Below are 19,710 nucleotides of genomic sequence, written 5' to 3' on the forward strand. Positions count from 1 at the left end.
CAAAACATCTCTGCTGCACGTAAACTGTTGAAAGGCGCCGACAAGAGAGGTGTTTTAGACAATTGTCACTGTAGTATGTGGAAAGTGTGAACATGCAGAGCGTTGGGCGCATGGGGGGGTGTAGCTCAGTGGTAGAGCATTTGACTGCAGATCAAGAGGTCCCCAGTTCAAATCTGGGTGCCCCCTTTACACGTGAGCAGTGCATCGAGGATCTGCCGTTCACCCCTCTGCACCGGGAACTCCTTGGAAGGGGTGTTTTCTTCCCGCATTCAACGACCACGGCAAAGTTCCTTCTGTGATGAACAGCTGAAGGACACGAAGATCCGTGTTGCCTCGTGAGATGTTGCGATGTTGCAATGTAGCACTGCAGTGCCGAAACGAGAGCTTGAAAGCCTTGCATGTGCATTCGTTCAGAGCTGATGTCAGTTCGGAGGGCATTTGCGCAATAACTTAGGTCCAATTAAACTCTGCCACTCAGCCATTTCCATTGCCGATGCAAATGCTATTGAAGTCAGACAGTCATTTTGGAAATAGGTTTCACATACAAAACATCTCTGCTGCACGTAAACTGTTGAAAGGCGCAGACAAGAGAGGTGTTTTAGACAATTGTCACTGTAGTATGTGGAAAGTGTGAGCATGCAACGTGTTTTCCGCCTTGGGGGTGTAGCTCAGTGGTAGAGCATTTGACTGCAGATCAAGAGGTCCCCAGTTCAAATCTGGGTGCCCCCTTTACACGTGAGCAGTGCATCGAGGATCTGCCGTTCACCCCTCTGCACCGGGAACTCCTTGGAAGGGGTGTTTTCTTCCCGCATTCAACGACCACGGCAAAGTTCCTTCTGTGATGAACAGCTGAAGGACACGAAGATCCGTGTTGCCTCGTGAGATGTTGCAATGTAGCACTGCAGTGCCGAAACGAGAGCTTGAAAGCCTTGCATGTGCATTCGTTCAGAGCTGATGTCAGTTCGGAGCGCATTTGCGCAATAACTTACGTCCATTTAAACTCTGCCACTCAGCCATTTCCATTGCCGATGCAAATGCTATTGAAGTCAGACAGTCATTTTGGAAATAGGTTTCACATACAAAACATCTCTGCTGCACGTAAACTGTTGGAACGCGCAGACAAGAGAGGTGTTTTAGACAATTGTCACTGTAGTATGTGGAAAGTGTGAACATGCAGTGCGTTGGGCACATGGGGGGTGTAGCTCAGTGGTAGAGCATTTGACTGCAGATCAAGAGGTCCCCAGTTCAAATCTGGGTGCCCCCTTTACACGTGAGCAGTGCATCGAGGATCTGCCGTTCGCCCCTCTGCACCGGGAACTCCTTGGAAGGGGTGTTTTCTTCCCGCATTCAACGACCACGGCAAAGTTCCTTCTGTGATGAACAGCTGAAGGACACGAAGATCCGTGTTGCCTCGTGAGATGTTGCAATGTAGCACTGCAGTGCCGAAACGAGAGCTTGAAAGCCTTGCATGTGCATTCGTTCAGAGCTGATGTCAGTTCGTAGGGCATTTGCGCAATAACTTACGTCCAATTAAACTCTGCCACTCAGCCATTTCCATTGCCGATGCAAATGCTATTGAAGTCAGACAGTCATTTTGGAAATAGGTTTCACATACAAAACATCTCTGCTGCACGTAAACTGTTGAAAGGCGCAGACAAGAGAGGTGTTTTAGACAATTGTCACTGTAGTATGTGGAAAGTGTGAACATGCAGTGCGTTGGGCACATGGGGGGGGTGTAGCCAAGTGGTAGAGCATTTGACTGCAGATCAAGAGGTCCCCAGTTCAAATCTAGGTGCCCCCTTTACACGTGAGCAGTGCATCGAGGATCTGCCGTTTAACCCTCTGCACAGGGAACACCTTGGAAGGGGTGTTTTCTTCCCGCATTCAACGACCACGGCAAAGTTCCTTCTGTGATGAACAGCTGAAGGACACGAAGATCCGTGTTGCCTCGTGAGATGTTGCGATGTTGCAATGTAGCACTGCAGTGCCGAAACGAGAGCTTGAAAGCCTTGCATGTGCATTCGTTCAGAGCTGATGTCAGTTCGGAGGGCATTTGCGCAATAACTTAGGTCCAATTAAACTCTGCCACTCAGCCATTTCCATTGCCGATGCAAATGCTATTGAAGTCAGACAGTCATTTTGGAAATAGGTTTCACATACAAAACATCTCTGCTGCACGTAAACTGTTGAAAGGCGCAGACAAGAGAGGTGTTTTAGACAATTGTCACTGTAGTATGTGGAAAGTGTGAACATGCAGCGCGTTGTGCGCCTGGTGGGTGTAGCTCAGTGGTAGAGCATTTGACTGCAGATCAAGAGGTCCCCAGTTCAAATCTGGGTGCCCCGTTTACACGTGAGCAGTGCATCGAGGATCTGCCGTTTACCCCTCTGCACAGGGAACACCTGGAAAGGGGTGTTTTCTTCCCGCATTCAACGACCACGGCAAAGTTCCTTCTGTGATGAACAGCTGAAGGACTCGAAGATCCGTGTTGCGTCGTGAGATGTTGCAATGGAGCACGGCAGTGCCGAAACCAGAGCTTGAAAGCCTTGCATGTGCATTCGTTCAGAGCTGATGTCAGTTTGGAGGGCATTTGCGCAATAACTTACGTCCATTTAAACTCTGCCACACAGCCATTTCCATTGCCGATGCAAATGCTATTGAAGTCAGACAGTCATTTTGGAAATAGGTTTCACATACAAAACATCTCTGCTGCACGTAAACTGTTGAAAGGCGCAGACAAGAGAGGTGTTTTAGACAATTGTCACTGTAGTATGTGGAAAGTGTGAACATGCAGTGCGTTGGGCACATGGGGGGTGTAGCTCAGTGGTAGAGCATTTGACTGCAGATCAAGAGGTCCCCAGTTCAAATCTGGGTGCCCCCTTTGCCCGTGAGCAGTGCATCGAGGATCTGCCGTTCACCCCTCTGCACCGGGAACTCTGTGGAAGGGGTGTTTTCTTCCCGCATTCAACGACCACGGCAAAGTTCCTTCTGTGATGAACAGCTGAAGGACACGAAGATCCGTGTTGCCTCGTGAGATGTTGCAATGTAGCACTGCAGTGCCGAAACGAGAGCTTGAAAGCCTTGCATGTGCATTCGTTCAGAGCTGATGTCAGTTCGTAGGGCATTTGCGCAATAACTTACGTCCAATTAAACTCTGCCACTCAGCCATTTCCATTGCCGATGCAAATGCTATTGAAGTCAGACAGTCATTTTGGAAATAGGTTTCACATACAAAACATCTCTGCTGCACGTAAACTGTTGAAAGGCGCAGACAAGAGAGGTGTTTTAGACAATTGTCACTGTAGTATGTGGAAAGTGTGAACATGCAGTGCGTTGGGCACATGGGGGGGGTGTAGCTCAGTGGTAGAGCATTTGACTGCAGATCAAGAGGTCCCCAGTTCAAATCTGGGTGCCCCCTTTACACGTGAGCAGTGCATCGAGGATCTGCCGTTCACCCCTCTGCACAGGGAACACCTTGGAAGGGGTGTTTTCTTCCCGCATTCAACGACCACGGCAAAGTTCCTTCTGTGATGAACAGCTGAAGGACACGAAGATCCGTGTTGCCTCGTGAGATGTTGCGATGTTGCAATGTAGCACTGCAGTGCCGAAACGAGAGCTTGAAAGCCTTGCATGTGCTTTCGTTCAGAGCTGATGTCAGTTCGGAGGGCATTTGCGCAATAACTTACGTCCATTAAACTCTGCCACTCAGCCATTTCCATTGCCGATGCAAATGCTATTGAAGTCAGACAGTCATTTTGGAAATAGGTTTCACATACAAAACATCTCTGCTGCACGTAAACTGTTGAAAGGCGCAGACAAGAGAGGTGTTTTAGACAATTGTCACTGTAGTATGTGGAAAGTGTGAACATGCAGTGCGTTGGGCACATGGGGGGTGTAGCTCAGTGGTAGAGCATTTGACTGCAGATCAAGAGGTCCTTAATTCAAATCTGGGTGCCCCCTTTACACGTGAGCAGTGCATCGAGGATCTGCCGTTTACCCCTCTGCACCGGGAACTCCTTGGAAGGGGTGTTTTCTTCCCGCATTCAACGACCACGGCAAAGTTCCTTCTGTGATGAACAGCTGAAGGACACGAAGATCCGTGTTGCCTCGTGAGATGTTGCAATGTAGCACTGCAGTGCCGAAACGAGAGCTTGAAAGCCTTGCATGTGCATTCGTTCAGAGCTGATGTCAGTTCGGAGCGCATTTGCGCAATAACTTACGTCCATTTAAACTCTGCCACTCAGCCATTTCCATTGCCGATGCAAATGCTATTGAAGTCAGACAGTCATTTTGGAAATAGGTTTCACATACAAAACATCTCTGCTGCACGTAAACTGTTGGAACGCGCAGACAAGAGAGGTGTTTTAGACAATTGTCACTGTAGTATGTGGAAAGTGTGAACATGCAGTGCGTTGGGCACCTGGGGGGTGTAGCTCAGTGGTAGAGCATTTGACTGCAGATCAAGAGGTCCCCAGTTCAAATCTGGGTGCCCCCTTTACACGTGAGCAGTGCATCGAGGATCTGCCGTTCGCCCCTCTGCACCGGGAACTCCTTGGAAGGGGTGTTTTCTTCCCGCATTCAACGACCACGGCAAAGTTCCTTCTGTGATGAACAGCTGAAGGACACGAAGATCCGTGTTGCCTCGTGAGATGTTGCAATGTAGCACTGCAGTGCCGAAACGAGAGCTTGAAAGCCTTGCATGTGCATTCGTTCAGAGCTGATGTCAGTTCGTAGGGCATTTGCGCAATAACTTACGTCCAATTAAACTCTGCCACTCAGCCATTTCCATTGCCGATGCAAATGCTATTGAAGTCAGACAGTCATTTTGGAAATAGGTTTCACATACAAAACATCTCTGCTGCACGTAAACTGTTGAAAGGCGCAGACAAGAGAGGTGTTTTAGACAATTGTCACTGTAGTATGTGGAAAGTGTGAACATGCAGTGCGTTGGGCACATGGGGGGGGTGTAGCCAAGTGGTAGAGCATTTGACTGCAGATCAAGAGGTCCTCAGTTCAAATCTGGGTGCCCCCTTTACACGTGAGCAGTGCATCGAGGATCTGCCGTTTACCCCTCTGCACAGGGAACACCTTGGAAGGGGTGTTTTCTTCCCGCATTCAACGACCACGGCAAAGTTCCTTCTGTGATGAACAGCTGAAGGACACGAAGATCCGTGTTGCGTCGTGAGATGTTGCAATGTAGCACTGCAGTGCCGAAACGAGAGCTTGAAAGCCTTGCACGTGCATTCGTTTAGAGCTGATGTCAGTTCGGAGGGCATTTGCGCAATAACTTACATCCATTTAAACTCTGCCACTCAGCCATTTCCATTGCCGATGCAAATGCTATTGAAGTCAGACAGTCATTTTGGAAATAGGTTTCACATACAAAACATCTCTGCTGCACGTAAACTGTTGAAAGGCGCAGACAAGAGAGGTGTTTAAGACAATTGTCACTGTAGTATGTGCAAAGTGTGAACATGCAGTGCGTTGGGCCCATGGGGGGGTGTAGCTCAGTGGTAGAGCATTTGACTGCAAATCAAGAGGTCGCCAGTTTAAATCTGGGTGTCACCTTTACACGTGAGCAGTGCATCGAGGATCTGCCGTTCACCCCTCTGCACCGGGAACTCCTTGGAAGGGGTGTTTTCTTCCCGCATTCAACGACCACGGCAAAGTTCCTTCTGTGATGAACAGCTGAAGGACACGAAGATCCGTGTTGCCTCGTGAGATGTTGCGATGTTGCAATGTAGCACTGCAGTGCCGAAACGAGAGCTTGAAAGCCTTGCATGTGCATTCGTTCAGAGCTGATGTCAGTTCGGAGGGCATTTGCGCAATAACTTAGGTCCAATTAAACTCTGCCACTCAGCCATTTCCATTGCCGATGCAAATGCTATTGAAGTCAGACAGTCATTTTGGAAATAGGTTTCACATACAAAACATCTCTGCTGCACGTAAACTGTTGAAAGGCGCAGACAAGAGAGGTGTTTTAGACAATTGTCACTGTAGTATGTGGAAAGTGTGAACATGCAGTGCGTTGGGCACCTGGGGGGTGTAGCTCAGTGGTACAGCGTTTGACTGCAGATCAAGAGGTCCCCAGTTCAAATCTGGGTGCCCCCTTTACACGTGAGCAGTGCATCGAGGATCTGCCGTTCGCCCCTCTGCACCGGGAACTCCTTGGAAGGGGTGTTTTCTTCCCGCATTCAACAACCACGGCAAAGTTCCTTCTGTGATGAACAGCTGAAGGACACGAAGATCCGTGTTGCCTCGTGAGATGTTGCAATGTAGCACTGCAGTGCCGAAACGAGAGCTTGAAAGCCTTGCATGTGCATTCGTTCAGAGCTGATGTCAGTTCGTAGGGCATTTGCGCAATAACTTACGTCCAATTAAACTCTGCCACTCAGCCATTTCCATTGCCGATGCAAATGCTATTGAAGTCAGACAGTCATTTTGGAAATAGGTTTCACATACAAAACATCTCTGCTGCACGTAAACTGTTGAAAGGCGCAGACAAGAGAGGTGTTTTAGACAATTGTCACTGTAGTATGTGGAAAGTGTGAACATGCAGTGCATTGGGCACATGGGGGGGTGTAGCTCAGTGGTAGAGCATTTGACTGCAGATCAAGAGGTCCCCAGTTCAAATCTGGGTGCCCCCTTTACACGTGAGCAGTGCATCGAGGATCTGCCGTTCACCCCTCTGCACCGGGAACTCCTTGGATGGGGTGTTTTCTTCCCGCATTCAACGACCACGGCAAAGTTCCTTCTGTGATGAACAGCTGAAGGACACGAAGATCCGTGTTGCCTCGTGAGATGTTGCAATGCAGCACTGCAGTGCCGAAACGAGAGCTTGAAAGCCTTGCATGTGCATTCGTTCAGAGCTGATGTCAGTTCGTAGGGCATTTGCGCAATAACTTACGTCCAATTAAACTCTGCCACTCAGCCATTTCCATTGCCGATGCAAATGCTATTGAAGTCAGACAGTCATTTTGGAAATAGGTTTCACATACAAAACATCTCTGCTGCACGTAAACTGTTGAAAGGCGCAGACAAGAGAGGTGTTTTAGACAATTGTCACTGTAGTATGTGGAAAGTGTGAACATGCAGTGCGTTGGGCACATGGGGGGGTGTAGCCAAGTGGTAGAGCATTTGACTGCAGATCAAGAGGTCCTCAGTTCAAATCTGGGTGCCACCTTTACACGTGAGCAGTGCATCGAGGATCTGCCGTTTACCCCTCTGCACCGGGAACACCTTGGAAGGGGTGTTTTCTTCCCGCATTCAACGACCACGGCAAAGTTCCTTCTGTGATGAACAGCTGAAGGACACGAAGATCCGTGTTGCGTCGTGAGATGTTGCAATGTAGCACTGCAGTGCCGAAACGAGAGCTTGAAAGCCTTGCATGTGCATTCGTTCAGAGCTGATGTCAGTTCGGAGGGCATTTGCGCAATAATTTACATCCATTTAAACTCTGCCACTCAGCCATTTCCACTGCCGATGCAAATGCTATTGAAGTCAGACAGTCATTTTGGAAATAGGTTTCACATACAAAACATCTCTGCTGCACGTAAACTGTTGAAAGGCGCAGACAAGAGAGGTGTTTTAGACAATTGTCACTGTAGTATGTGGAAAGTGTGAACATGCAGTGCATTGGGCACATGGGGGGGTGTAGCTCAGTGGTAGAGCATTTGACTGCAGATCAAGAGGTCCCCAGTTCAAATCTGGGTGCCCCCTTTGCACGTGAGCAGTGCATCGAGGATCTGCCGTTTACTTCTCTGCACAGGGAACACCTGGGAAGGGGTGTTTTCTTCCCGCATTCAACGACCACGGCAAAGTTCCTTCTGTGATGAACAGCTGAAGGACACGAAGATCCGTGTTGCCTCGTGAGATGTTGCAATGTAGCACGGCAGTGCCGAAACCAGAGCTTGAAAGCCTTGCATGTGCATTCGTTCAGAGCTGATGTCAGTTCGGAGGGCATTTGCGCAATAACTTACGTCCATTTAAACTCTGCCACTCAGCCATTTCCATTGCCGATGCAAATGCTATTCAAGTCAGACAGTCATTTTGGAAATAGGTTTCACATACAAAACATCTCTGCTGCACGTAAACTGTTGGAACGCGCAGACAAGAGAGGTGTTTTCGACAATTGTCACTGTAGTATGTGGAAAGTGTGAACATGCCGTGCCTTGGGCACATGGGGGGGGTGTAGCCAAGTGGTAGAGCATTTGACTGCAGATCAAGAGGTCCTCAGTTCAAATCTGGGTGCCCCCTTTACACGTGAGCAGTGCATCGAGGATCTGCCGTTTTCCCCTCTGCACAGGGAACACCTTGGAAGGGGTGTTTTCTTCCCGCATTCAACGACCACGGCAAAGTTCCTTCTGTGATGAACAGCTGAAGGACACGAAGATCCGTGTTGCGTCGTGAGATGTTGCAATGTAGCACTGCAGTGCCGAAACGAGAGCTTGAAAGCCTTGCACGTGCATTCGTTCAGAGCTGATGTCAGTTCGGAGGGCATTTGCGCAATAACTTACATCCATTTAAACTCTGCCACTCAGCCATTTCCATTGCCGATGCAAATGCTATTGAAGTCAGACAGTCATTTTGGAAATAGGTTTCACATACAAAACATCTCTGCTGCACGTAAACTGTTGGAACGCGCAGACAAGAGAGGTGTTTTAGACAATTGTCACTGTAGTATGTGGAAAGTGTGAACATGCAGTGCGTTGGGCACCTGGGGGGTGTAGCTCAGTGGTAGAGCATTTGACTGCAGATCAAGAGGTCCCCAGTTCAAATCTGGGTGCCCCCTTTACACGTGAGCAGTGCATCGAGGATCTGCCGTTCGCCCCTCTGCACCGGGAACTCCTTGGAAGGGGTGTTTTCTTCCCGCATTCAACGACCACGGCAAAGTTCCTTCTGTGATGAACAGCTGAAGGACACGAAGATCCGTGTTGCCTCGTGAGATGTTGCAATGTAGCACTGCAGTGCCGAAACGAGAGCTTGAAAGCCTTGCATGTGCATTCGTTCAGAGCTGATGTCAGTTCGTAGGGCATTTGCGCAATAACTTACGTCCAATTAAACTCTGCCACTCAGCCATTTCCATTGCCGATGCAAATGCTATTGAAGTCAGACAGTCATTTTGGAAATAGGTTTCACATACAAAACATCTCTGCTGCACGTAAACTGTTGAAAGGCGCAGACAAGAGAGGTGTTTTAGACAATTGTCACTGTAGTATGTGGAAAGTGTGAACATGCAGTGCGTTGGGCACATGGGGGGGGTGTAGCCAAGTGGTAGAGCATTTGACTGCAGATCAAGAGGTCCCCAGTTCAAATCTAGGTGCCCCCTTTACACGTGAGCAGTGCATCGAGGATCTGCCGTTTACCCCTCTGCACAGGGAACACCTTGGAAGGGGTGTTTTCTTCCCGCATTCAACGACCACGGCAAAGTTCCTTCTGTGATGAACAGCTGAAGGACACGAAGATCCGTGTTGCCTCGTGAGATGTTGCGATGTTGCAATGTAGCACTGCAGTGCCGAAACGAGAGCTTGAAAGCCTTGCATGTGCATTCGTTCAGAGCTGATGTCAGTTCGGAGGGCATTTGCGCAATAACTTAGGTCCAATTAAACTCTGCCACTCAGCCATTTCCATTGCCGATGCAAATGCTATTGAAGTCAGACAGTCATTTTGGAAATAGGTTTCACATACAAAACATCTCTGCTGCACGTAAACTGTTGAAAGGCGCAGACAAGAGAGGTGTTTTAGACAATTGTCACTGTAGTATGTGGAAAGTGTGAACATGCAGTGCGTTGGGCGCCTGGGGGGTGTAGCTCAGTGGTAGAGCATTTGACTGCAGATCAAGAGGTCCCCAGTTCAAATCTGGGTGCCCCGTTTACACGTGAGCAGTGCATCGAGGATCTGCCGTTTACCCCTCTGCACAGGGAACACCTGGGAAGGGGTGTTTTCTTCCCGCATTCAACGACCACGGCAAAGTTCCTTCTGTGATGAACAGCTGAAGGACACGAAGATCCGTGTTGCCTCGTGAGATGTTGCAATGTAGCACTGCAGTGCCGAAACGAGAGCTTGAAAGCCTTGCATGTGCATTCGTTCAGAGCTGATGTCAGTTCGGAGGGCATTTGCGCAATAACTTAGGTCCAATTAAACTCTGCCACTCAGCCATTTCCATTGCCGATGCAAATGCTATTGAAGTCAGACAGTCATTTTGGAAATAGGTTTCACATACAAAACATCTCTGCTGCACGTAAACTGTTGAAAGGCGCAGACAAGAGAGGTGTTTTAGACAATTGTCACTGTAGTATGTGGAAAGTGTGAACATGCAGTGCGTTGGGCACATGGGGGGGGTGTAGCCAAGTGGTAGAGCATTTGACTGCAGATCAAGAGGTCCTCAGTTCAAATCTGGGTGCCCCCTTTACACGTGAGCAGTGCATCGAGGATCTGCCGTTTACCCCTCTGCACAGGGAACACCTTGGAAGGGGTGTTTTCTTCCCGCATTCAACGACCACGGCAAAGTTCCTTCTGTGATGAACAGCTGAAGGACACGAAGATCCGTGTTGCGTCGTGAGATGTTGCAATGTAGCACTGCAGTGCCGAAACGAGAGCTTGAAAGCCTTGCACGTGCATTCGTTTAGAGCTGATGTCAGTTCGGAGGGCATTTGCGCAATAACTTACATCCATTTAAACTCTGCCACTCAGCCATTTCCATTGCCGATGCAAATGCTATTGAAGTCAGACAGTCATTTTGGAAATAGGTTTCACATACAAAACATCTCTGCTGCACGTAAACTGTTGAAAGGCGCAGACAAGAGAGGTGTTTAAGACAATTGTCACTGTAGTATGTGCAAAGTGTGAACATGCAGTGCGTTGGGCCCATGGGGGGGTGTAGCTCAGTGGTAGAGCATTTGACTGCAAATCAAGAGGTCGCCAGTTTAAATCTGGGTGTCACCTTTACACGTGAGCAGTGCATCGAGGATCTGCCGTTCACCCCTCTGCACCGGGAACTCCTTGGAAGGGGTGTTTTCTTCCCGCATTCAACGACCACGGCAAAGTTCCTTCTGTGATGAACAGCTGAAGGACACGAAGATCCGTGTTGCCTCGTGAGATGTTGCGATGTTGCAATGTAGCACTGCAGTGCCGAAACGAGAGCTTGAAAGCCTTGCATGTGCATTCGTTCAGAGCTGATGTCAGTTCGGAGGGCATTTGCGCAATAACTTAGGTCCAATTAAACTCTGCCACTCAGCCATTTCCATTGCCGATGCAAATGCTATTGAAGTCAGACAGTCATTTTGGAAATAGGTTTCACATACAAAACATCTCTGCTGCACGTAAACTGTTGAAAGGCGCAGACAAGAGAGGTGTTTTAGACAATTGTCACTGTAGTATGTGGAAAGTGTAAACATGCAGTGCGTTGGGCGCCTGGGGGGTGTAGCTCAGTGGTACAGCGTTTGACTGCAGATCAAGAGGTCCCCAGTTCAAATCTGGGTGCCCCCTTTACACGTGAGCAGTGCATCGAGGATCTGCCGTTCGCCCCTCTGCACCGGGAACTCCTTGGAAGGGGTGTTTTCTTCCCGCATTCAACGACCACGGCAAAGTTCCTTCTGTGATGAACAGCTGAAGGACACGAAGATCCGTGTTGCCTCGTGAGATGTTGCAATGTAGCACTGCAGTGCCGAAACGAGAGCTTGAAAGCCTTGCATGTGCATTCGTTCAGAGCTGATGTCAGTTCGTAGGGCATTTGCGCAATAACTTACGTCCAATTAAACTCTGCCACTCAGCCATTTCCATTGCCGATGCAAATGCTATTGAAGTCAGACAGTCATTTTGGAAATAGGTTTCACATACAAAACATCTCTGCTGCACGTAAACTGTTGAAAGGCGCAGACAAGAGAGGTGTTTTAGACAATTGTCACTGTAGTATGTGGAAAGTGTGAACATGCAGTGCGTTGGGCACATGGGGGGGTGTAGCTCAGTGGTAGAGCATTTGACTGCAGATCAAGAGGTCCCCAGTTCAAATCTGGGTGCCCCCTTTACACGTGAGCAGTGCATCGAGGATCTGCCGTTCACCCCTCTGCACCGGGAACTCCTTGGATGGGGTGTTTTCTTCCCGCATTCAACGACCACGGCAAAGTTCCTTCTGTGATGAACAGCTGAAGGACACGAAGATCCGTGTTGCCTCGTGAGATGTTGCAATGCAGCACTGCAGTGCCGAAACGAGAGCTTGAAAGCCTTGCATGTGCATTCGTTCAGAGCTGATGTCAGTTCGGAGGGCATTTGCGCAATAACTTACGTCCATTAAACTCTGCCACTCAGCCATTTCCATTGCCGATGCAAATGCTATTGAAGTCAGACAGTCATTTTGGAAATAGGTTTCACATACAAAACATCTCTGCTGCACGTAAACTGTTGAAAGGCGCAGACAAGAGAGGTGTTTTAGACAATTGTCACTGTAGTATGTGGAAAGTGTGAACATGCAGTGCGTTGGGCACATGGGGGGGTGTAGCCAAGTGGTAGAGCATTTGACTGCAGATCAAGAGGTCCTCAGTTCAAATCTGGGTGCCACCTTTACACGTGAGCAGTGCATCGAGGATCTGCCGTTTACCCCTCTGCACCGGGAACACCTTGGAAGGGGTGTTTTCTTCCCGCATTCAACGACCACGGCAAAGTTCCTTCTGTGATGAACAGCTGAAGGACACGAAGATCCGTGTTGCGTCGTGAGATGTTGCAATGTAGCACTGCAGTGCCGAAACGAGAGCTTGAAAGCCTTGCATGTGCATTCGTTCAGAGCTGATGTCAGTTCGGAGGGCATTTGCGCAATAATTTACATCCATTTAAACTCTGCCACTCAGCCATTTCCACTGCCGATGCAAATGCTATTGAAGTCAGACAGTCATTTTGGAAATAGGTTTCACATACAAAACATCTCTGCTGCACGTAAACTGTTGAAAGGCGCAGACAAGAGAGGTGTTTTAGACAATTGTCACTGTAGTATGTGGAAAGTGTGAACATGCAGTGCATTGGGCACATGGGGGGGTGTAGCTCAGTGGTAGAGCATTTGACTGCAGATCAAGAGGTCCCCAGTTCAAATCTGGGTGCCCCCTTTGCACGTGAGCAGTGCATCGAGGATCTGCCGTTTACTTCTCTGCACAGGGAACACCTGGGAAGGGGTGTTTTCTTCCCGCATTCAACGACCACGGCAAAGTTCCTTCTGTGATGAACAGCTGAAGGACACGAAGATCCGTGTTGCCTCGTGAGATGTTGCAATGTAGCACGGCAGTGCCGAAACCAGAGCTTGAAAGCCTTGCATGTGCATTCGTTCAGAGCTGATGTCAGTTCGGAGGGCATTTGCGCAATAACTTACGTCCATTTAAACTCTGCCACTCAGCCATTTCCATTGCCGATGCAAATGCTATTCAAGTCAGACAGTCATTTTGGAAATAGGTTTCACATACAAAACATCTCTGCTGCACGTAAACTGTTGAAAGGCGCAGACAAGAGAGGTGTTTTAGACAATTGTCACTGTAGTATGTGGAAAGTGTGAACATGCAGTGCGTTCCCCAACTGGGGGGTGTAGCTCTGTGGTAGAGCATTTGACTGCAGATCAAGAGGTCCCCAGTTCAAATCTGGGTGCCCCCTTTACACGTGAGCAGTGAATCGAGGATCTGCCGTTTACCCCTCTGCACAGGGAACACCTTGGAAGGGGTGTTTTCTTCCCGCATTCAACGACCACGGCAAAGTTCCTTCTGTGATGAACAGCTGAAGGACACGAAGATCCGTGTTGCCTCGTGAGATGTTGCAATGTAGCACTGCAGTGCCGAAACGAGAGCTTGAAAGCCTTGCATGTGCATTCGTTCAGAGCTGATGTCAGTTCGGAGCGCATTTGCGCAATAACTTACGTCCATTTAAACTCTGCCACTCAGCCATTTCCATTGCCGATGCAAATGCTATTGAAGTCAGACAGTCATTTTGGAAATAGGTTTCACATACAAAACATCTCTGCTGCACGTAAACTGTTGGAACGCGCAGACAAGAGAGGTGTTTTCGACAATTGTCACTGTAGTATGTGGAAAGTGTGAACATGCAGTGCGTTGGGCACATGGGGGGTGTGTAGCCAAGTGGTAGAGCATTTGACTGCAGATCAAGAGGTCCTCAGTTCAAATCTGGGTGCCCCCTTTACACGTGAGCAGTGCATCGAGGATCTGCCGTTTTCCCCTCTGCACAGGGAACACCTTGGAAGGGGTGTTTTCTTCCCGCATTCAACGACCACGGCAAAGTTCCTTCTGTGATGAACAGCTGAAGGACACGAAGATCCGTGTTGCGTCGTGAGATGTTGCAATGTAGCACTGCAGTGCCGAAACGAGAGCTTGAAAGCCTTGCACGTGCATTCGTTCAGAGCTGATGTCAGTTCGGAGGGCATTTGCGCAATAACTTACGTCCATTTAAACTCTGCCACTCAGCCATTTCCATTGCCGATGCAAATGCTATTGAAGTCAGACAGTCATTTTGGAAATAGGTTTCACATACAAAACATCTCTGCTGCACGTAAACTGTTGAAAGGCGCAGACAAGAGAGGTGTTTTAGACATTTGTCACTGTAGTATGTGGAAAGTGTGAACATGCAGTGCGTTGGGCACCTGGGGGGTGTAGCTCAGTGGTAGAGCATTTGACTGCAGATCAAGAGGTCCCCAGTTCAAATCTGGGTGCCCCCTTTACACGTGAGCAGTGCATCGAGGATCTGCCGTTCACCCCTCTGCACCGGGAACTCCTTGGAAGGGGTGTTTTCTTCCCGCATTCAACGACCACGGCAAAGTTCCTTCTGTGATGAACAGCTGAAGGACACGAAGATCCGTGTTGCCTCGTGAGATGTTGCAATGCAGCACGGCAGTGCCGAAACCAGAGCTTGAAAGCCTTGCATGTGCATTCGTTCAGAGCTGATGTCAGTTCGGAGGGCATTTGCGCAATAACTTAGGTCCAATTAAACTCTGCCACTCAGCCATTTCCATTGCCGATGCAAATGCTATTGAAGTCAGACAGTCATTTTGGAAATAGGTTTCACATACAAAACATCTCTGCTGCACGTAAACTGTTGAAAGGCGCAGACAAGAGAGGTGTTTTAGACAATTGTCACTGTAGTATGTGGAAAGTGTGAACATGCAGTGCATTGGGCACATGGGGGGGTGTAGCTCAGTGGTAGAGCATTTGACTGCAGATCAAGAGGTCCCCAGTTCAAATCTGGGTGCCCCCTTTACACGTGAGCAGTGCATCGAGGATCTGCCGTTTACTCCTCTGCACAGGGAACACCTGGGAAGGGGTGTTTTCTTCCCGCATTCAACGACCACGGCAAAGTTCCTTCTGTGATGAACAGCTGAAGGACACGAAGATCCGTGTTGCCTCGTGAGATGTTGCAATGTAGCACGGCAGTGCCGAAACCAGAGCTTGAAAGCCTTGCATGTGCATTCGTTCAGAGCTGATGTCAGTTCGGAGGGCATTTGCGCAATAACTTACGTCCATTTAAACTCTGCCACTCAGCCATTTCCATTGCCGATGCAAATGCTATTGAAGTCAGACAGTCATTTTGGAAATAGGTTTCACATACAAAACATCTCTGCTGCACGTAAACTGTTGGAACGCGCAGACAAGAGAGGTGTTTTCGACAATTGTCACTGTAGTATGTGGAAAGTGTGAACATGCCGTGCCTTGGGCACATGGGGGGGGTGTAGCCAAGTGGTAGAGCATTTGACTGCAGATCAAGAGGTCCTCAGTTCAAATCTGGGTGCCCCCTTTACACGTGAGCAGTGCATCGAGGATCTGCCGTTTTCCCCTCTGCACAGGGAACACCTTGGAAGGGGTGTTTTCTTCCCGCATTCAACGACCACGGCAAAGTTCCTTCTGTGATGAACAGCTGAAGGACACGAAGATCCGTGTTGCGTCGTGAGATGTTGCAATGTAGCACTGCAGTGCCGAAACGAGAGCTTGAAAGCCTTGCACGTGCATTCGTTCAGAGCTGATGTCAGTTCGGAGGGCATTTGCGCAATAACTTACATCCATTTAAACTCTGCCACTCAGCCATTTCCATTGCCGATGCAAATGCTATTGAAGTCAGACAGTCATTTTGGAAATAGGTTTCACATACAAAACATCTCTGCTGCACGTAAACTGTTGAAAGGCGCAGACAAGAGAGGTGTTTAAGACAATTGTCACTGTAGTATGTGCAAAGTGTGAACATGCAGTGCGTTGGGCCCATGGGGGGGTGTAGCTCAGTGGTAGAGCATTTGACTGCAGATCAAGAGGTCCCCAGTTTAAATCTGGGTGTCACCTTTACACGTGAGCAGTGCATCGAGGATCTGCCGTTCACCCCTCTGCACCGGGAACTCCTTGGAAGGGGTGTTTTCTTCCCGCATTCAACGACCACGGCAAAGTTCCTTCTGTGATGAACAGCTGAAGGACACGAAGATCCGTGTTGCCTCGTGAGATGTTGCGATGTAGCACTGCAGTGCCGAAACGAGAGCTTGAAAGCCTTGCATGTGCATTCGTTCAGAGCTGATGTCAGTTCGTAGGGCATTTGCGCAATAACTTACGTCCAATTAAACTCTGCCACTCAGCCATTTCCATTGCCGATGCAAATGCTATTGAAGTCAGACAGTCATTTTGGAAATAGGTTTCACATACAAAACATCTCTGCTGCACGTAAACTGTTGAAAGGCGCAGACAACAGAGGTGTTTTAGACAATTGTCACTGTAGTATGTGGAAAGTGTGAACATGCAGTGCGTTGGGCACATGGGGGGGTGTAGCTCAGTGGTAGAGCATTTGACTGCAGATCAAGAGGTCCCCAGTTCCAATCTGGGTGCCCCCTTTGCACGTGAGCAGTGCATCGAGGATCTGCCGTTCACCCCTCTGCACAGGGAACACCTGGGAAGGGGTGTTTTCTTCCCGCATTCAACGACCACGGCAAAGTTCCTTCTGTGATGATCAGCTGAAGGACACGAAGATCCGTGTTGCCTCGTGAGATGTTGCGATGTTGCAATGCAGCACGGCAGTGCCGAAACCAGAGCTTGAAAGCCTTGCATGTGCATTCGTTCAGAGCTGATGTCAGTTCGGAGGGCATTTGCGCAATAACTTAGGTCCAATTAAACTCTGCCACTCAGCCATTTCCATTGCCGATGCAAATGCTATTGAAGTCAGACAGTCATTTTGGAAATAGGTTTCACATACAAAACATCTCTGCTGCACGTAAACTGTTGAAAGGCGCAGACAAGAGAGGTGTTTTAGACAATTGTCACTGTAGTATGTGGAAAGTGTGAACATGCAGTGCATTGGGCACATGGGGGGGTGTAGCTCAGTGGTAGAGCATTTGACTGCAGATCAAGAGGTCCCCAGTTCAAATCTGGGTGCCCCCTTTACACGTGAGCAGTGCATCGAGGATCTGCCGTTTACTCCTCTGCACAGGGAACACCTGGGAAGGGGTGTTTTCTTCCCGCATTCAACGACCACGGCAAAGTTCCTTCTGTGATGAACAGCTGAAGGACACGAAGATCCGTGTTGCCTCGTGAGATGTTGCGATGTTGCAATGTAGCACTGCAGTGCCGAAACGAGAGCTTGAAAGCCTTGCATGTGCATTCGTTCAGAGCTGATGTCAGTTCGGAGGGCATTTGCGCAATAACTTACGTCCATTTAAACTCTGCCACTCAGCCATTTCCATTGCCGATGCAAATGCTATTGAAGTCAGACAGTCATTTTGGAAATAGGTTTCACATACAAAACATCTCTGCTGCACGTAAACTGTTGAAAGGCGCAGACAAGAGAGGTGTTTTAGACATTTGTCACTGTAGTATGTGGAAAGTGTGAACATGCAGTGCGTTGGGCACCTGGGGGGTGTAGCTCAGTGGTAGAGCATTTGACTGCAGATCAAGAGGTCCCCAGTTCAAATCTGGGTGCCCCCTTTACACGTGAGCAGTGCATCGAGGATCTGCCGTTCACCCCTCTGCACCGGGAACTCCTTGGAAGGGGTGTTTTCTTCCCGCATTCAACGACCACGGCAAAGTTCCTTCTGTGATGAACAGCTGAAGGACACGAAGATCCGTGTTGCCTCGTGAGATGTTGCGATGTTGCAATGTAGCACTGCAGTGCCGAAACGAGAGCTTGAAAGCCTTGCATGTGCATTCGTTCAGAGCTGATGTCAGTTCGGAGGGCATTTGCGCAATAACTTACGTCCAATTAAACTCTGCCACTCAGCCATTTCCATTGCCGATGCAAATGCTATTGAAGTCAGACAGTCATTTTGGAAATAGGTTTCACATACAAAACATCTCTGCTGCACGTAAACTGTTGAAAGGCGCAGACAAGAGAGGTGTTTTAGACAATTGTCACTGTAGTATGTGGAAAGTGTGAACATGCAGTGCGTTGGGCACATGGGGGGGTGTAGCCAAGTGGTAGAGCATTTGACTGCAGATCAAGAGGTCCTCAGTTCAAATCTGGGTGCCCCCTTTACACGTGAGCAGTGCATCGAGGATCTGCCGTTCGCCCCTCTGCACCAGGACCTCCTTGGAAGGGGTGTTTTCTTCCCGCATTCAACGACCACGGCAAAGTTCCTTCTGTGATGAACAGCTGAAGGACACGAAGATCCGTGTTGCCTCGTGAGATGTTGCAATGTAGCACTGCAGTGCCGAAACGAGAGCTTGAAAGCCTTGCATGTGCATTCGTTCAGAGCTGATGTCAGTTCGGAGGGCATTTGCGCAATAACTTACGTCCAATTAAACTCTGCCACTCAGCCATTTCCATTGCCGATGCAAATGCTATTGAAGTCAGACAGTCATTTTGGAAATAGGTTTCACATACAAAACATCTCTGCTGCACGTAAACTGTTGAAAGGCGCAGACAAGAGAGGTGTTTTAGACAATTGTCACTGTAGTATGTGGAAAGTGTGAGCATGCAACGTGTTTTCCGCCTTGGGGGTGTAGCTCAGTGGTAGAGCATTTGACTGCAGATCACGAGATCTCCAGTTCAAGTCTAGGTGCCCCCTTTACACGTGAGCAGTGCATCGAGGATCTGCCGTTTACCCCTCTGCACCGGGAACTCCTTGGAAGGGGTGTTTTCTTCCCGCATTCAACGACCACGGCAAAGTTCCTTCTGTGATGAACAGCTGAAGGACACGAAGATCCGTGTTGCCTCGTGAGATGTTGCAATGCAGCACTGCAGTGCCGAAACGAGAGCTTGAAAGCCTTGCATGTGCATTCGTTCAGAGCTGATGTCAGTTCGGAGGGCATTTGCGCAATAACTTACATCCATTTAAACTCTGCCACTCAGCCATTTCCATTGCCGATGCAAATGCTATTGAAGTCAGACAGTCATTTTGGAAATAGGTTTCACATACAAAACATCTCTGCTGCACGTAAACTGTTGAAAGGCGCAGACAAGAGAGGTGTTTTAGACAATTGTCACTGTAGTATGTGGAAAGTGTGAACATGCAGTGCGTTGGGCCCATGGGGGGGTGTAGCTCAGTGGTAGAGCATTTGACTGCAAATCAAGAGGTCCCCAGTTTAAATCTGGGTGTCACCTTTACACGTGAGCAGTGCATCGAGGATCTGCCGTTCACCCCTCTGCACCGGGAACTCCTTGGAAGGGGTGTTTTCTTCCCGCATTCAACGACCACGGCAAAGTTCCTTCTGTGATGAACAGCTGAAGGACACGAAGATCCGTGTTGCCTCGTGAGATGTTGCGAT

General features: G+C 48.9%; 15 non-coding genes across 15 annotated transcripts; all 15 read left to right on the forward strand.

Annotated features, from left to right (window-relative positions):
* The first annotated feature begins 114 nt into the window (after nt 1–114).
* trnac-gca (transfer RNA cysteine (anticodon GCA)) lies at nt 115–186 on the forward strand. Its single transcript has one exon. It is a non-coding gene; the product is annotated as a tRNA-Cys (tRNA).
* A 471-nt stretch (nt 187–657) lies between these two features.
* trnac-gca (transfer RNA cysteine (anticodon GCA)) lies at nt 658–729 on the forward strand. Its single transcript has one exon. It is a non-coding gene; the product is annotated as a tRNA-Cys (tRNA).
* Nucleotides 730–1,192: 463 nt separating this feature from the next.
* On the forward strand, nt 1,193–1,264 carry trnac-gca (transfer RNA cysteine (anticodon GCA)). Its single transcript has one exon. It is a non-coding gene; the product is annotated as a tRNA-Cys (tRNA).
* Nucleotides 1,265–2,807: 1,543 nt separating this feature from the next.
* Nucleotides 2,808–2,879, forward strand: trnac-gca (transfer RNA cysteine (anticodon GCA)). The gene has a single exon. It is a non-coding gene; the product is annotated as a tRNA-Cys (tRNA).
* A 465-nt stretch (nt 2,880–3,344) lies between these two features.
* On the forward strand, nt 3,345–3,416 carry trnac-gca (transfer RNA cysteine (anticodon GCA)). The gene has a single exon. It is a non-coding gene; the product is annotated as a tRNA-Cys (tRNA).
* Nucleotides 3,417–4,421: 1,005 nt separating this feature from the next.
* On the forward strand, nt 4,422–4,493 carry trnac-gca (transfer RNA cysteine (anticodon GCA)). The gene has a single exon. It is a non-coding gene; the product is annotated as a tRNA-Cys (tRNA).
* A 2,080-nt stretch (nt 4,494–6,573) lies between these two features.
* trnac-gca (transfer RNA cysteine (anticodon GCA)) lies at nt 6,574–6,645 on the forward strand. Its single transcript has one exon. It is a non-coding gene; the product is annotated as a tRNA-Cys (tRNA).
* A 1,000-nt stretch (nt 6,646–7,645) lies between these two features.
* Nucleotides 7,646–7,717, forward strand: trnac-gca (transfer RNA cysteine (anticodon GCA)). The gene has a single exon. It is a non-coding gene; the product is annotated as a tRNA-Cys (tRNA).
* Nucleotides 7,718–8,717: 1,000 nt separating this feature from the next.
* trnac-gca (transfer RNA cysteine (anticodon GCA)) lies at nt 8,718–8,789 on the forward strand. The gene has a single exon. It is a non-coding gene; the product is annotated as a tRNA-Cys (tRNA).
* Nucleotides 8,790–11,949: 3,160 nt separating this feature from the next.
* Nucleotides 11,950–12,021, forward strand: trnac-gca (transfer RNA cysteine (anticodon GCA)). The gene has a single exon. It is a non-coding gene; the product is annotated as a tRNA-Cys (tRNA).
* A 999-nt stretch (nt 12,022–13,020) lies between these two features.
* trnac-gca (transfer RNA cysteine (anticodon GCA)) lies at nt 13,021–13,092 on the forward strand. Its single transcript has one exon. It is a non-coding gene; the product is annotated as a tRNA-Cys (tRNA).
* Nucleotides 13,093–14,627: 1,535 nt separating this feature from the next.
* trnac-gca (transfer RNA cysteine (anticodon GCA)) lies at nt 14,628–14,699 on the forward strand. The gene has a single exon. It is a non-coding gene; the product is annotated as a tRNA-Cys (tRNA).
* A 464-nt stretch (nt 14,700–15,163) lies between these two features.
* trnac-gca (transfer RNA cysteine (anticodon GCA)) lies at nt 15,164–15,235 on the forward strand. Its single transcript has one exon. It is a non-coding gene; the product is annotated as a tRNA-Cys (tRNA).
* Nucleotides 15,236–17,316: 2,081 nt separating this feature from the next.
* trnac-gca (transfer RNA cysteine (anticodon GCA)) lies at nt 17,317–17,388 on the forward strand. The gene has a single exon. It is a non-coding gene; the product is annotated as a tRNA-Cys (tRNA).
* A 471-nt stretch (nt 17,389–17,859) lies between these two features.
* trnac-gca (transfer RNA cysteine (anticodon GCA)) lies at nt 17,860–17,931 on the forward strand. Its single transcript has one exon. It is a non-coding gene; the product is annotated as a tRNA-Cys (tRNA).
* The last annotated feature ends 1,779 nt before the right edge of the window (nt 17,932–19,710 follow it).

Source organism: Hemiscyllium ocellatum, chromosome 32, assembly GCF_020745735.1.
Source record: "Hemiscyllium ocellatum isolate sHemOce1 chromosome 32, sHemOce1.pat.X.cur, whole genome shotgun sequence".
In the NCBI taxonomy this organism is placed as follows: Eukaryota; Metazoa; Chordata; class Chondrichthyes; order Orectolobiformes; family Hemiscylliidae; genus Hemiscyllium; species Hemiscyllium ocellatum.